This window comes from Bubalus bubalis, chromosome 15 (genome assembly GCF_019923935.1).
Source record: "Bubalus bubalis isolate 160015118507 breed Murrah chromosome 15, NDDB_SH_1, whole genome shotgun sequence".
Classification (NCBI taxonomy): Eukaryota; Metazoa; Chordata; class Mammalia; order Artiodactyla; family Bovidae; genus Bubalus; species Bubalus bubalis.
In genome coordinates, this window is record NC_059171.1 from 72,332,876 (window position 1) to 72,347,854 (window position 14,979).

Here is a 14,979-nt window from a genome sequence, read left to right on the forward strand (position 1 = left end):
ACTGCTAGGCAGGGTCTCAGTCACTGGACCACCAGGGAAGTCCCCAAAGGATGGTATCATGACAGGTATTCTCTTTTCCCTGGAAGTCAGGCAGAAGGAGGGACTTGGGATGAGAGCTAGAATCAGGGTGAGAGACTCTGTATGAATGAAAGTGATAAAAGCCCAGAATGGTGACCTTAATTTCTATCTAGTCTGTTTATATTTGCATTGCCAGTTTTAGCACAGTGCTTGCTCTTAGCAGGCTCCTAACAAATTGTTGTTGGATCGATATCCACAGCTGTAGTCTATTTGACATGAAGAGGAACATGGCATTTTTCCAGAAAAAAGTCAAGTGATTATAAACTTTTGACCAAGAGAACCAGATACCTGAAAAGGGCACGGGCAGACCGCATTGGATACCAGCTGTGGATGTGCTGCAGAGCTGAAGTCCGATGGATGGTCTCCAAACTGTGGTGCTGGAGAAGACTCTCGAGAGTCCCTTGGACTGCAAGGAGATCCAACCAGTCCATCCTAAAGGAGATCAACCCTGAATATTCATTGGAAGGACTGATGCTGAAGCTGAAGCTCCAGCACTTTGGTCACCTGATGCGAAGAGCTGACTCATTGGAAAAGATCCTGATGCTGGGAAAGATTGAAGGCATGAGGAGAAGGGGGCAACGGAGGATGAGATGGTTGGATGCCATCATTGATTCAATGGACTTGAGTTTAGCAAACTGTGGGAGATCGTGCAGGACAGCCTAGTGTGCTGAAGTTCATGGGGTCACAGTCGGATGCGACTTGGCGACTGAACAAGAATAACCCCAGTGCTGCTGTCCCTCCCCAGCAGGAGACGCTGGCTGCTCACCTCTTGACTGGGTTGACCTGAGCCTTCTCACAGGTATAACACAGCTCTCCTCAGACCACACATCTCACAGCTGGGTATGCCAGGATGTTAGTCCAAGTACATTCCACTAAACTTCCTTGTGTTCAGCTATTCACCTCTTCTAATTTAGGTTTCCATAAAATTTCAATGAAAGGAACATCTGGAAAATTTTGTATAACACATGCATGAAACTATTCCCTGACCAAAGTGACTTACTTATGAAAAGTAAGACCAGACTACCATTTTCCAAATTAGTATCCCATACAACACTGATGCAACAAGATATCCCAAGACAAAGGGTCCCATGGATAATAAGATGAGAATAGGTGATATCTTATATTTTTTCCTAATTAAAGTTTCCCAGTATACCTCAGAGACTATAAGTTCTTACACAAAGAAACCAGTTGAACTTCATGAAACATAGCATTCTCTGCATTTATTTTATTCCCAAGCCTCCCTTTCCCATATAATAACATCCTGCAGTTCCTGTGTTTAGTATAACATACATTGGGAGGTGTTGGGCTGAGAGAGTTTCCAAAATTCTTACCAATCTAAAATTCTGTTCATCTATTTAAGGAGAGCAGCCAGTAGCTTTTTTAGAAAACCCTGCCTGAGTAAATGCTGCTAGTTCCTAATCCATATTTGGGGGGTTTTATTATTATTTTTAACAGCTGAGGTAGGGTGCTGGCATGGATTATTTCCCTGGTGGCTCAGATGGCAAAGAATCTGCCTGCAACGCAGGAGACCCACGTTTGATCCTGGGTTGGGAAGATCCCCTGGAGAAGGGAATAGCCACTTATTCTAGTAGTCTTGTTGTGAGAATTCCATGGACAGAGAAGCCTGGTGGGCTACAGTCCATGGGGTCGCAAAGAGTCAGACGCGAGCGACTGAGTGACTAACACTTTCATTTTGATGGTTTATTTAGAAAATGTGAACCATTCTCATCAGAAGCAGTGGTCTCTAAGAAGCTGCCTGAGTGATGGATCATTCATGAACCATGTGTATGTTCATCTTTAGAGAACTGTTTATAAAGAGGAATTCGATCTCAGATGAGGCCCTGAGATGCATGAGGTTCCCAGCTCCAGATGACTCAGCAGAGGATGAGCTTGGAGACTATTTATTACATTTCAGTGGCTGGTTTGGGGCTGGCTGGGGGTGGGGGGAAGGATACAAGCCTCTGAGATCATCAGACAGTAAGAATTGGCACCTTTTAGGAAAGAGACTTTAAATAACTCAGAGCAGGCAGTCCATGTTCAGGGGGATGTGTCCTCTCCATTTTTCACTTTGTTAGGTCATTCTGATCAGCCTTATTATTATTTTTAAAAAGTTCTCCCTCCAGCTTTTCCAGCCCATCATCATGGTGGTGTTAGTGGGGACACAGGCCAAGCTGTACTAAGGGAAAGGACAGCTCCGGACCTTCCACCAGGCAGTACTGTCCCTCCATTTGCAGTTAACAGCATCCAGAGACACAGACCCCAGATGGACTTGCACAACAGACTCTTTGTCAGAAGTGGACCCCTTGGTAGAGATGATTCTTTGAGATTGGATTCAAAACTGTTTTGTGGAAAGAAGATGATAGAGAGCTTTGACCACAGAGAAAGCCTGGACACAGAAGGCCTGATTCCAACATGGGCCCTGTCCCCTACCAACTCGGGCTTTGAACAGAAGTCTAAGTCTTTGAAGATTCAGATATCATCTTGCTTTCATGCAACTTGTATTCTCATGGAGTGGTTGATGGGTAGCAGAAAATACACAAGCAAATAATCAGATAAATAAGAGAATTTCAAATGGGTATAAATAGCTGTGAAGGAACAAAATGTAAAGAAGTAAGAGAGTGAGGTGAGATTGGGATGGCTAGTGGGGGGTCAGAGAAGGCCTCTCTGAAGAGACGGCATTTGAACTAAGAGCTGAATGACAAGGAGGCGCTCCCATGGAAAGCTCCAGAGGTGTCCTCTTGGATTGTTAATGAATGGCTCTATTTTTAAAGCACTTCATTTACTGATTTCAAAATAACATGGGCAAAATTACCTTTGGAGGATCCCCTGGAGAAGGGAATGGCTACCCACTCCAGTATTCTTGCCTGGAAAATTTCATGGACAGAGGAGCCTAGTGGGCTACAAGTCCATGGGGTTGCAAAGAGTCAGATGTGACTAAGAGACTAACATTCACTCACTCTTTTACTGAGTTCAGAATAACATGAACAAAATTACCTTTAACTCTGTTTTCTCTCTGATTTATCTGTAATTGATTGAGTCCTAGGCTCCCCGTAGTGACAGATTGCATTCTCCCACCATCTTCTTTTTTATCCATCTGTGATAACCATGTATTTTTATTCTTCTGCCTTTCCCCATCTCCCTCTCTCTTTATTTACTTGTAGAGAAAGATGGAGAAAAAAGGAATAGATTTTTCTAACCAGTAGAACATTGGTTGTTGTTTGTTTCTTCCAAGAACATTTTAGCAACAGGGACAATCAACAGCAAGAAGACCTTCATGTAAGGATATTGGATTGGTCCCATATATGTGTAGTTATCTGATCTGAATATTTCTATTAAAATAATAAAACTGCATTTTCTTGGAAGGTTCCATCACATGTGTTCTCTCTACATATGTTCTTACAGCTTGGATTAAGGAGCAACAATACCTTAGTTTTGCCTAATGTAATGGGCTTCAGTGACACCTGAGAAGGATTGGTTTGGCAATTGTATATACATGTCATAACTCAAAAGAAAGATTTTGGTCAGATGCAGCTTTGTCAGTATTTGGTGTGTTTACAGTTGCAATCACCCAGTATATTTATGGTTGCAATCATCAAGCATATTTATAGTTCACATATGTGGGAAACATATATAGGACTGAGCTTTAAGAGATTAGCAGAGTCATGAAGGAGGCTGAGATGGATTAGCCAGAAATCTTAGAGAACTCACTGGGAGGGTGAGGTGCCATAGAAACCAGGGAAAAAGTTACTTCAAGAAGGAAGCATAGGTCCATGCAGATTAAGATAAGGAGTGAAAATGCCCATTGAATTTATTTTTTAAGAGGTCATTGGTGACCTTGTTTGGGCAGTATAAGTGGAGGGTGGGCTAGATGCTAGATTTCTGTGGATTGAGGAATTTCAGTGAAGTAAGAAAATGATGACAGTAAATAAGTAAGTTGGTTACATAGGTTGGTAGTTTGAGGGTGATATGAGGTAAAATGAAATTATTTGTGAATAAAAAGAAAATGCTCATAGCATCCTACACTGGCCTCTGTCATCAAACTTATCACACAGTGACTGTGTCTCTGTCCAGAGCATTTGACTTTGAATTTTGACCATGACATTTTTGTCCATGTTAGAATCCCCAGTTCCCAAGAATAGACAAGATTTTGTTGTTAAAGACTGCTTAATAATAGAGTGAATAAAAAGGACGTATTTAGGAATATCCTTATGCAAAGATATTCCATTTTGTTGTTGGCACTGAATTTAAAAGGAATAGCTACCAAAAATCAAACGATCTGCCCAAAGATTTTCTTTGCTGGAATCTGATGTCTTTAAAAAATATATGTTTATTTATTTGTCTGTGCCAGGTCTAGCTGCAGCATGTGAGATCTAGTTCTCTGACCAGGAATCAAACCAGGGCTCCCTGCATTGCGAGCGTGCAGTCTTAGCCACTGGACCACCAGGGAAGTCCCTGGAATCTGATGTTTTTATAGCAGGAGCCATATGTTTTTACTTCTTTTTGTTCAGCACCAACCACAATGCCCCACACATAATGTGTGTGTGCTCAGTCATGTCCAACTCTTTGGGACCCCATGAACAGTATCCTTCAGGTTCCTCTGTCCACGGGACTTCCCAGGCAAGAATTCTGGGGTGCGGAGCCATTTCCTTCTCAGGGGATCTTCCTTCATTGGCGGGCTGATTCTTTACCACCAGGCTACCTGGGATACCCCTCACCCTGTCCCCACCACACACACACACAATCCTCTCTAGAGGCTTCTCACTTTAAACGGCAGTGAAGTGACTGAATGCATGAGGATGGAGAACATATACTTAATCTGACTTAGACTTGGGGAAGAGAAGTTTCCCAGGTTTGCAATCACCTTCCTCAAATATCAAGGACCTGTCAGATACCGTAAAAATTAGTTGTCTTTTCTATTATCCCAAGAAAAAGGAATCGAAAAAAGGGAGGAAGTCAGCAAAATATGTCAGCAACTGAACTTAATGATGATTGCTCATGTCTGGTTATTCTGTTGATGGACCACTAACATTGTGATGCATAATTCATAAATGAGTGTATGTTTATTCCATGAAACTTATTTTTCTTGACTTCATTTCAGCAAAAATAATTTCTTATACTTTTAAAATAGAAAATGTTCATGTTGTTTGTGTTCTATTGACTAAAATACTCAGCAAGATTAAAATATAAAATAGAGTTCTATTCAAAGTATGAAAAATTAGAATATATTTCCATAAAATGTAAGCTAAATGCAAGCGAAGTGTCAATTTCATTTCTGTAAAATATAAACATTTGAAAAATTAACATCATTTTGCATATGTCTCCAAAATGTTGTCTCATAAACTTTCAGTATTGCTTATTAAAATTAAAATATACAATATTATTAAAATTGCTTAATATCAACATTTTAGTCAAAATCATTCAAATTCGGTTATTTAATTTTTAAATGTAATTAAATCTTTTAAAATTTATGTATGAAAATAGTCTTCACATTTCTTGCACCCATTGCCCACCAGGTTGCCAATATAGAATATTGGAGTAACATCCCATACATGTTACACTGAAGCGCAAGAATATGCAATTTTAAGAGTGAAGGGCATTGTTTAACATTACAAAATGTTTCTTAGTTGACTTATGCGTGTATTCTGAATCCTAAGTTAATTCTGAGTACCTCTGAAATCACTAATTGGAATATAAAGAGATGCAAGATCAATGGATAATTGGCATCCTTGGGAAGCTGATGCTTTATTATACCAAAAGCTAATGCATCCTTGAGAGGAAAGAGTTGATAGAGTAGTTGCTTGATCTTTTCTCTTTCTGAAGCATTTTCCCCACACAGGTGATTCATGTGCATTTGTGTCCATCTCCATTTACAAAGCTTCACACATTTGGACTCAGCCATCTTTCAAGTCACTCAGTCGTGTCCTACTCTTTGAGACCCTATGGGCTGTAGGCCGCCAGGCTCCTCTCTCCATGGGGATTCTCCAGGCAAGAATACTGGAGTGGGTTGCCGTGCCCTCCTTCAGGGGATCTTCCCAACCCAGGGATCAAACCCAGGTCTCCCGCCTTGCAGGCAGATTCTTTACCATCTGAGCCACCAAGGAAGCCCCATCTTTCAAGAATTTATGGTAAAAGAAACATTTCCTGTATGCCCAAAGAGTGTTAGACACATGAACTAGTGTTTAGATTTATGAGTTGTTCTGTGCCATTGCTGAAAGAGGAGAGTGAAAAATTTGCTTAAAACTAATACAATTATGTAAAGTTTAAAAAATTTGGCAAAACTAATATAGTTATGTAAAGTCTAAAAAAAAATTAAATTAAATTAAATTAAAAAAAAACCTCAATGTTAAAAAAAATAATAATAAGATCACGAATCTGGTTTCATCACTTCATGGCAAATAGAAAGGAGAAAGGTGGAAGAAGTGACGGATTTTATTTTCTTGGGCTACAATATCACTGTGGGTGATATCTACAGCCATGAAATTAAAAGACCCTTGCTCCTTGGAAGAAAAGCTATGACAAACTTAGCATATTAAAAAGCAGAGACATCACTTTGCTGACAAAAGTCCACATAGTCAAAGCTATGGTTTTTCCAGTAGTCATGTGCAGACGTGAGAACTGGACCATAAAGAAGGCTGAGTGTCCAAGAACTGATGCTTTTGAATTGTGGTGTTGGAGAAGAGACTCTTGAGAGTACCTTGGACTGCAAAGAGATCAAACAAGTCAATCTTAAAGGAAATCAATCCTGAATTTTCATTGGAAGGACTGTTGCTGAAGCTGAAGCTCTAGTACTTTGGCCACCTGATGCAAAGAGCCAATTCATTGGAAAAGACCCTGATGCTGGGAAAGAGGAGAAGGGGGAGACAGAGGATGAGATGGTTAGATAGCATCTCCAACTCAATGGACATGAATTTGAGCAAACTCTGGGGGAGAGTGAAGGACAGAGAAGCCTGACATGTTGCAGTCCATGGGGTTGCAGAGTCAGACAGGACTTAGCAACTGAGCAACAACAAATTGCTGAGTATCAGATCCCAAGAATCAGTGGTATACATATGTACTTTCATAAGTTTGCTTCTGATGTACTTTTGTGATATGTAGGATCCTCAAAAGAAAAGGGTTCAGGGAAAGGATGCCTTTGTTCTAGCATCTGAGGGAGGTACCAGGTAGATCTGGCAGGTCAGCATTCAACTTTCCATACAACTTCCTTCCGTATTTTTATTTTTGTAAAACCAGTGGTCTAAAAATTACATTTCTCAAACCCCCTTATAACTATGGTTCTGGTTAAACTGAGTTTCTGTTAGAGCAGTTGCACTCACATTGAGACTTGGAAGGCGAGATTTAACCAGAAGCTGTCTTTCTGTGGCTATAGTAGCTGCAGCTGGCAAACCCAGTGATGGAGATTTGGGGTTTCAGGCAGCAGCATTCCAGGTGTGGGCTGGACTGGTGCTCACCAATGCAGAACTGGCCTGCAGGGAGAGACCATGTGAGGTGTCCGCCTCAGTCCCTGGAGCACAGACAAGGTGGTATCTTCCTGGGGCCAACAGGTGTTGCGGCAGTCCCCTCACCCCTCCTTCTTACCTGTGGCAGAGGTAGCAGCTCTCTGTTGGCTGATGCTGTCTTATGTCCTAAGAGGACAGTAGGGAGCAGAGGCTTGAGCAGGGAGACAAAGTCCAGGTGCCGCCAAAGAGGAGAGAAATAAGCTGCCTTCACTGGGTGCTCACTTTCTGCCTTGGACTCATCTCATCACACTTGCATTTCAGACCTTATCTCATTTAACGACACCAACTCAGTTTTTTTATTTTATTTTTTGCCTCACCCAGTGATTTGTGGGATCCTAGTTCCCTAACCAGGGATTGAACCTGCCCCCTCAGCAGTGACAGGACAGAGTCCTAACCACTGGACAGCCAGGGAATTTAACCAATTCAGTTTTCAAATGGGCAGATGAAGTAAAACACCTCACCTTGATTGAGATCCCTCTGCAAGCAAACTTTGTTCAATTGCTTTACCTTTCACATGAGTCCTCAGAGCATAGGTTTGGACTACTGATCTTCACTTTCACTTCAGTTCAGTTCAGTCTCTCAGTCGTGTCCGACTCTTTGGGACGCCATGAATTGCAGCACACCAGGCCTCCCTGTCCATCACCAACTCCCGGAGTTCACTCAAACTCAAAGTCCATCCAGTCGGTGATGCCATCCAGCCATCTCATCCTCCGTCATTCCCTTCTCCTCCTGCCCCCAATCCCTCCCAGCATCAGGGTCTTTTCCAATGAGTCAACTCTTTGCATGAGGTGGCCAAAGTACTGGAGTTTCAGCTTCAGCATCATTCCTTCCAAAGAACACCCAGGACTGATCTCCTTTAGAATGGACTGGTTGGATCTCCTTGCAGTCCAAGGGACTCTCAAGAGTCTTTCATTTTGATATTTGGCAAAACTAATACAATTTGTAAAGTTTAAAAATAAAATAAAATTAAAAAAAAAAAAGAGTCTTCTCCAACACCACAGTTCAAAAGCATCAATTCTTCGGTGCTCAGCTTTCTTCATAGTCCAACTCTCACATCCATACATGACTACTGGAAAAATCATAGCCTTGACTAGATGGATCTTTGTTGGCAAAGTAATGTCTCTGCTTTTCAATATGCTATCTAGGTTGGTCATAACTTTCCTTACAAACAAGGAAATTAAAGCTAAGTTAGATTAAGGGTTTGTGTTTAAGAAGAGGTGATATGGGGTGTTTTTTTCTTATCACCAACTTCAAAACCCTGTCTCTTTCTCTATCACATGAAGGCTAGAGATGTAGTTCAAGAACGTGGATGACTCACTTAACTCACAGGAGACTATTGGGACGACCCATATATGTTTTCTGCATATCTACAGCCTCCTCTTTACCTTTAAAAAGTAGTAGTAACTCATCCTATGTAAAAATAGTGTGTTGATTTTTTTCTTATTGTGAAGTGATACTTACTGTGAAATTTACCTGAAATAATTTGGATAGCACATGAAAGCAAGAAAGAGGACATAAAAATTCCGAGTCCCACTGCTCTCGAATCAACCACTGTGTTCATTTTGATGTACACACATCCTTCTAGGTTTCTATTCTTTCTATGTAAGTGAATGCACATAATTATGGTTATACAGCTCATTTTCTAATAATCTGCTCATTTCACAATTGCTCACAGTGATTGTCAGTTGAATATCCACCTGGTATTCCATGTCATTGATTCTACAATTTATTTCTCTCGTCATGCATTTCTGAACATTTCTTTTCCCACTTTTTTTGGGGGGGGGCCTGGCACATATGATCCTGTATTGATCATATGTGTTTATATTTCTTTACATGCTTAATGATTTCTTTAGACATGGGCTTTTGAGATCAAGATATATTTGAGGGCTATATATCCAAAAAGATGTAGCTTCTCATCAGTGTTCTGCAAAAGTAGCTGCCTAGAGCCCTTCATTGATGTGACTATTAGCTTTAAAAATAAGCCAAAAATACCATCTTAAAGAAAAGTTATCCCCAATTAAATTAAAGCCATGTTAATATTGAGTAGTGTGAGGCTTGGGGGAAATATATTGATTTTTCCCATCACTCCACTCAATTTCCATGGAAGTTCTTGAAGAATGACACCTCTTTTATTCTTATGGTAGAGTCAAAACTTCCTGCCAAGACTTGTCCCCTCCTCACACCTGTGAGGTTTAATCTTACCATCAGGATGTGATAGCATGCTGTCTGGCCAAAACTTTTTTTTGTCTCATTATGGGCTTCTTACCCAGCCCCATTCAGGCAGTGCAATCAATGTTTGCTCAGTTTAAAAGAAAAGGTAGAATAATCCCTAAATATATGAACTATACCAGCAACTACACTCAGAACTGGCTTTAGCATACCTATTTTTAAAAGTCAGTTTTTGTACCTAGGACTTTGATGTTATTTTCCAAATTCCTTTTGCTGTGATCAAAATCAATGTTGAGCAAGGTACTTGACTGAGCTCTAGGGTGCTTCCAGGAGGTCTTTGTCTGGTAATATATAGAGAGAGAGAGAGAAGGAGGGGAAGAAAAGTGTCCTTAAGGTCTGAGGGTGGAAAGGGAATCTGAATGTCACCTTTCCATCCTCTCTCTTCAATCTTACATCTGAGAATAAAAGTTTATGCCTTCTATTCCCTTTTGAAAACAGTTAAGCCATAACAGATGTACTTTGCCAAGCAGTTCCAGACATCCTGTATACAGTAACTTATGTATTCTCATATAATAGTCTGAAAGAGTTGGCCTGTTATTATTCCCAGTTTACAGATGAGAAAAAGGAGACACGGAGATGAATTATCTTGCATGGCTTCCCATTTGACTCCTGCCTGCAGTGCAGGAGACGTGGGTTCAATCCCTGGGTTGGAATGATCCCATGGAGGGGGAAATGGCAACCCACCCCAATATTCCTGCCTGGAAAATTTCATGGACAAAGGAGCGTGGAGAGCTACAGTCTATGGAGTCATCAAAGAGTCGGACACAACTGAGTGACTAACACACATACGTACACACATCGACACATCAATTCAGCTGCTCAGTGCAAAAAATGAGGCAATGCAAGGGAGTTTGATTCTAAGGTCCACAAACCCCATCACTCTGCTCTTAGTCTGATGGTGGAAAGTGAGCTGCCAGCCAGGCAGACTGAAGTTTGATCCAAGCTCATGACTGCCCTCCTTGATCTGCCCTCTAAGCTGCACTATGTTTTAGAACATACTGACTGGTAGTGGGGGTGCAGAGAAAAGAGGACGGGCTTTCACTTCATCCCAGTCATGACTCCTCCACTTCCTCACTGCGCTATTTTGGTCAAATTTCTCAACCTCTCTGAAGCCTTGTTTTTTCATCTGCATCATGGAGAATCACAATAATCACAGCATTTCTTGGTTGTGAATTTGCAACAAAGGCTTAGAAAATTGTCTAAGGGAATAGATGGCTGGCAAGTTTTATTCTTCCCCCCACCCCCGCTTTTTTTTTTTTTTTTGTCATAAGGGATTGTATCACAAATTTCCCAGGGCTCAACTTGGCTTCATTTTTCTCTTTGATAAATACTCTTAGCTCCACTATCTTTTTTTTTTTTTTTTTTTTTTTTTAATATTTGTTTCTTTGTCTGCACCTAGTCTTGGTTGCAGCATGTGGGGACTTCCACCTTAGTTTCAGGCTGTGGGTCTAGTTTCCTGACCGGGGATGGAACCTGGGCCCCCTGCATTGGGAGCACAGAGTCTTAGCCAATAAACCACCAGGGAAGCCACAACTCCATTATCTTTTAATAGTAACAATTATGTGAATAACATTGACATCAGAAATCATCCTGGTCCATTCTCACATACAATTCTCACTTCTATTCTGCAAGAGTGGCCGTGATATTATTGTCATCTCTGATTATGGAGAAGGAAATGGAGGAGGCTCAGGAAGGTCAGAGGACTTGTCCAAAGTTATAGCAGCTCCACATATTTGAATCCATGTTTTGAAAACAGGTCATCTGACACCAGCACAAGAACGCTTTCCATCCCAGCTTCCCTCTTTCTGTGTCTCGCATGATGTATTTTCCAAACTTTCCCTTATTCCTCTGGCTTCTTTCTTCAGGGTCAATAACTTCTTGGAAGTGGCTAGAAGTGGGTGCAGCATTTCAGATGAGACTTGCCCAGGACCGCACATTTTATTGTTTGTTCATCCCACGATGCCTGGAAGAACGGGTTTTGGTCTGAGCTCTGTCTTAGATGTGTTATGTGAGAATGATCAGATTGTTTTCTCTCTCTAGTCCTGGCTTTCCTCATTTGAAAAAGAGAGAATTGCTAGCAGTTCCTCCTACACTGTTGGTTTTCAATACATTTTGTTTGAAAGAATGAATGAATAAAATAGTTTGTTTCTTAACTCCTTATACTTCTAAAGTTTAAAAGCAGGCATTCAATAATGAGTACACTACCTATGAAATTTAATTTTTTTAATTGTTATTTGGAGGATAATTGCTTTACAAAGTTGTATTGGTTTCTGCTGTATGACAATGTGAATCAGCTATATGTATACATGTTTCCCCTCCCTCTTGAGCCTCCCTCTCACTTTTCATCCCACCCCTCTGTAATTTCTTAATTTCTTTAAAGACACTCTAAATTGACCCAAGATTTTAACTGTTTTGGGGAGTGCAGTTCCTTCCTCCTCGGCTTCATGTTTCCATACAGAAAGTGCCCCATTATAGTAGCATCTGGCCTGTGGCACTGGCCTCTTTGTCTCCTCCCTTAGGGAAGAAAGAACTTTCATTGATTAGTGAATTGCTGAATCTATTCTGGCTCTTCTTTGGGGGCATATTCTTACCTTTAAGGAGGAAGTTTCTGGTCTATTGTTTCTATTTTGTACCAATTTGAGGGGGGCAAGCTTCATGTGCCAAAGAGCGTGGGGCAGTGATTTGCAAGGAAGTTCAGTTCAGAGTGTTAACAAGCTCATTGGCTATGCTTGGAAGCCACGGTTGATATAACTTTTATCAGTAGTGAAATTGACATTTTGATCTCCATCTCTCCAATCCAGGGTCCACATATCGTTTGCTCCATAATTAGAAAAAGGTGAGGCATAATTTACTGACACAAAAATCCTTTCATTTGATGAGAGCAGATGATGATAAATGACAGAGAAGAAATATTTGGGGTCAAAATGTAAGTCATTGTGATAGAGGATTTGTTGGCTTGAAACACAGCTTTGGGCCCAAAGTTATGGCTTATGGTGCCCATGTGGGATTTTGACTAATTTGCATTGGCTTGTGCCCCATGAGGGTGGTTTTTGGTTTTATCCTTGTGCCAGTGACCCTTCTGGAGGCTTTTCCATCAATGAATGGTTGTTATTATACAAACAAAGGTGGATTTTAATAAGCATGGACTTCAGAATATGCTGGTCATTTAGATCTTCATTTTGGTCTCCTGTAACTTGACCTTGAACCACATAGGTATGGCTTGGACTAGTATTTTAGGAGAAGCCGAGGCAGATGTTAGAAGTTTTGGTCTTGATAAGTGGCACAGTATTTCGACTTTTCCTGAGGTCATCGGTCAAGAGTAGGTCTACAAGTGACCACTTTAAGCTGCAAAGGCAGTTACAATTTTCATGGACTGCAGAGTCTTACTGCAGGAAATTCTTACTTTAGAATGTTATTGCCAGGCCTAGGCAGCCAGCACTAAACCTGCTGCCCCCAGCTCTCCTGGCAACATGACGGGACAAAGGATGGACCCAGAGGTTCCAATAGCTTATAAACGTGGGCTTGTCTACTGGTTCTTGAGAGTTTATTCTCTACTCTGTGATCTCAAGTTGGCACGGGGTTTGTTTATTTTGAGGTTCTGCCCATGGCTTTCGTTTCCCAAGACTGAAACTGTGCCTTCACCCATAGAATGGTGGTATATTTTATTAGTCAACAGGTAAAATAAAAGGAGATCCTTACTGTAAAGAAGAGTAAGCTATTTTCTTGGCAGGAATTATTAAAAATTTGGAAGTTAAAAAGCGAGAAAAATGGTACAGATTCCTATTAGCAGGGCAAGAATAAAGATGCAGATGTAGAGAATGGGCATGTGAACATGGGCGGTGGGAAGGGGAGTGGATGAATTGGGAGACTGGGATTGACATTTATACACCACTGTGTGTAAAACTGGGAGAAGGCGATGGCACCCCACTCCAGTACTCTTGCCTGGAGAATCCCAGGGACGGGGGAGCCTGGTGGGCTGCCATCTATGGGGTCGCACAGAGTCGGACACGACTGAAGTGACTTAGCAGCAGCAGCAGTGTGTAAAACAGATAGGTAGTGGGAAGCTGCTATATAACACAGGGAGCTCAGCTCAGAGCTCTGTGATGACCTAGAGGGGTGGGATATAATGTGGTTGGGAGTGAGGCTCAAGAGGAAAGGGACATATGTATGCATCTAGCAATTCACTTCATAAAACAGCAGAAACTAATACAACATTGTAAAGCAATTATCCTTCAACTTAAAATAAAAAAGAAGGCAATTAAAAAGCCTGCCTGTGCCTAGAATACTTCACTTCTAGGAGCCATTTTATTTAGAAACTCAAGGAGGAAATAGAAATCTTGACTAGTATACTTCAGTCACTCCCAGTGAGAGTAATGGAAGCTTTGGAATCAAGCACAGGATGACAGTGTTAAAGCAGAAATATACCTCCTTAGATAAATGCTGACATCTTGGCGGAAAAATCAGGCAGATATGAAAGGGAAATGAGATATCAAGGACTATGATAAGCAGATATAAAATAAAAGTAGCTGCACCTAGATGTAATTGCTGTATAAAAGGACATTAGAAAAGCAGGCATTTTAGTTGTTATTAGATCAGACAATTTGACAGTTATACAAAGAAATATAACAGAAGGAAAGAGGCGAGATTTCAGGAAGCAGACTGGAATGAATGTCTCAGGATCCTGACAATCGCTGAGAGAGGACCACATGAAGAAACCACGAAACCTGGGAGACACATATAAATGACTCCAAATCTTTGGACAGACAAGAGACATCAATAGAATGCACTCAAAAGAACTTCAGGATTTTGGAGACTTGACTGTTCTAGATGGGCTTTCAGCTCTTGTCTCTGCCATTAGAAAAAGGCTTGGTCTCACAGTTATCAAGACAGTATGGTACTGGCACAAAGACAGAAATATAGATCAATGGAACAAAATAGAAAGCCCAGAGATAAATCCACGCACATATGGACACCTTATCTTTGACAAAGGAGGCAAGAATATACAATGGATTAAAGACAATCTCTTTAACAAGTGGTGCTGGGAACTCTGGTCAACCACTTGTAAAAGAATGAAACTAGAACACTTTCTAACACCATACACAAAAATAAACTCAAAATGGATTAAAGATCTAAACGTAAGACCAGAAACTATAAAACTCCTAGAGGAGAACATAGG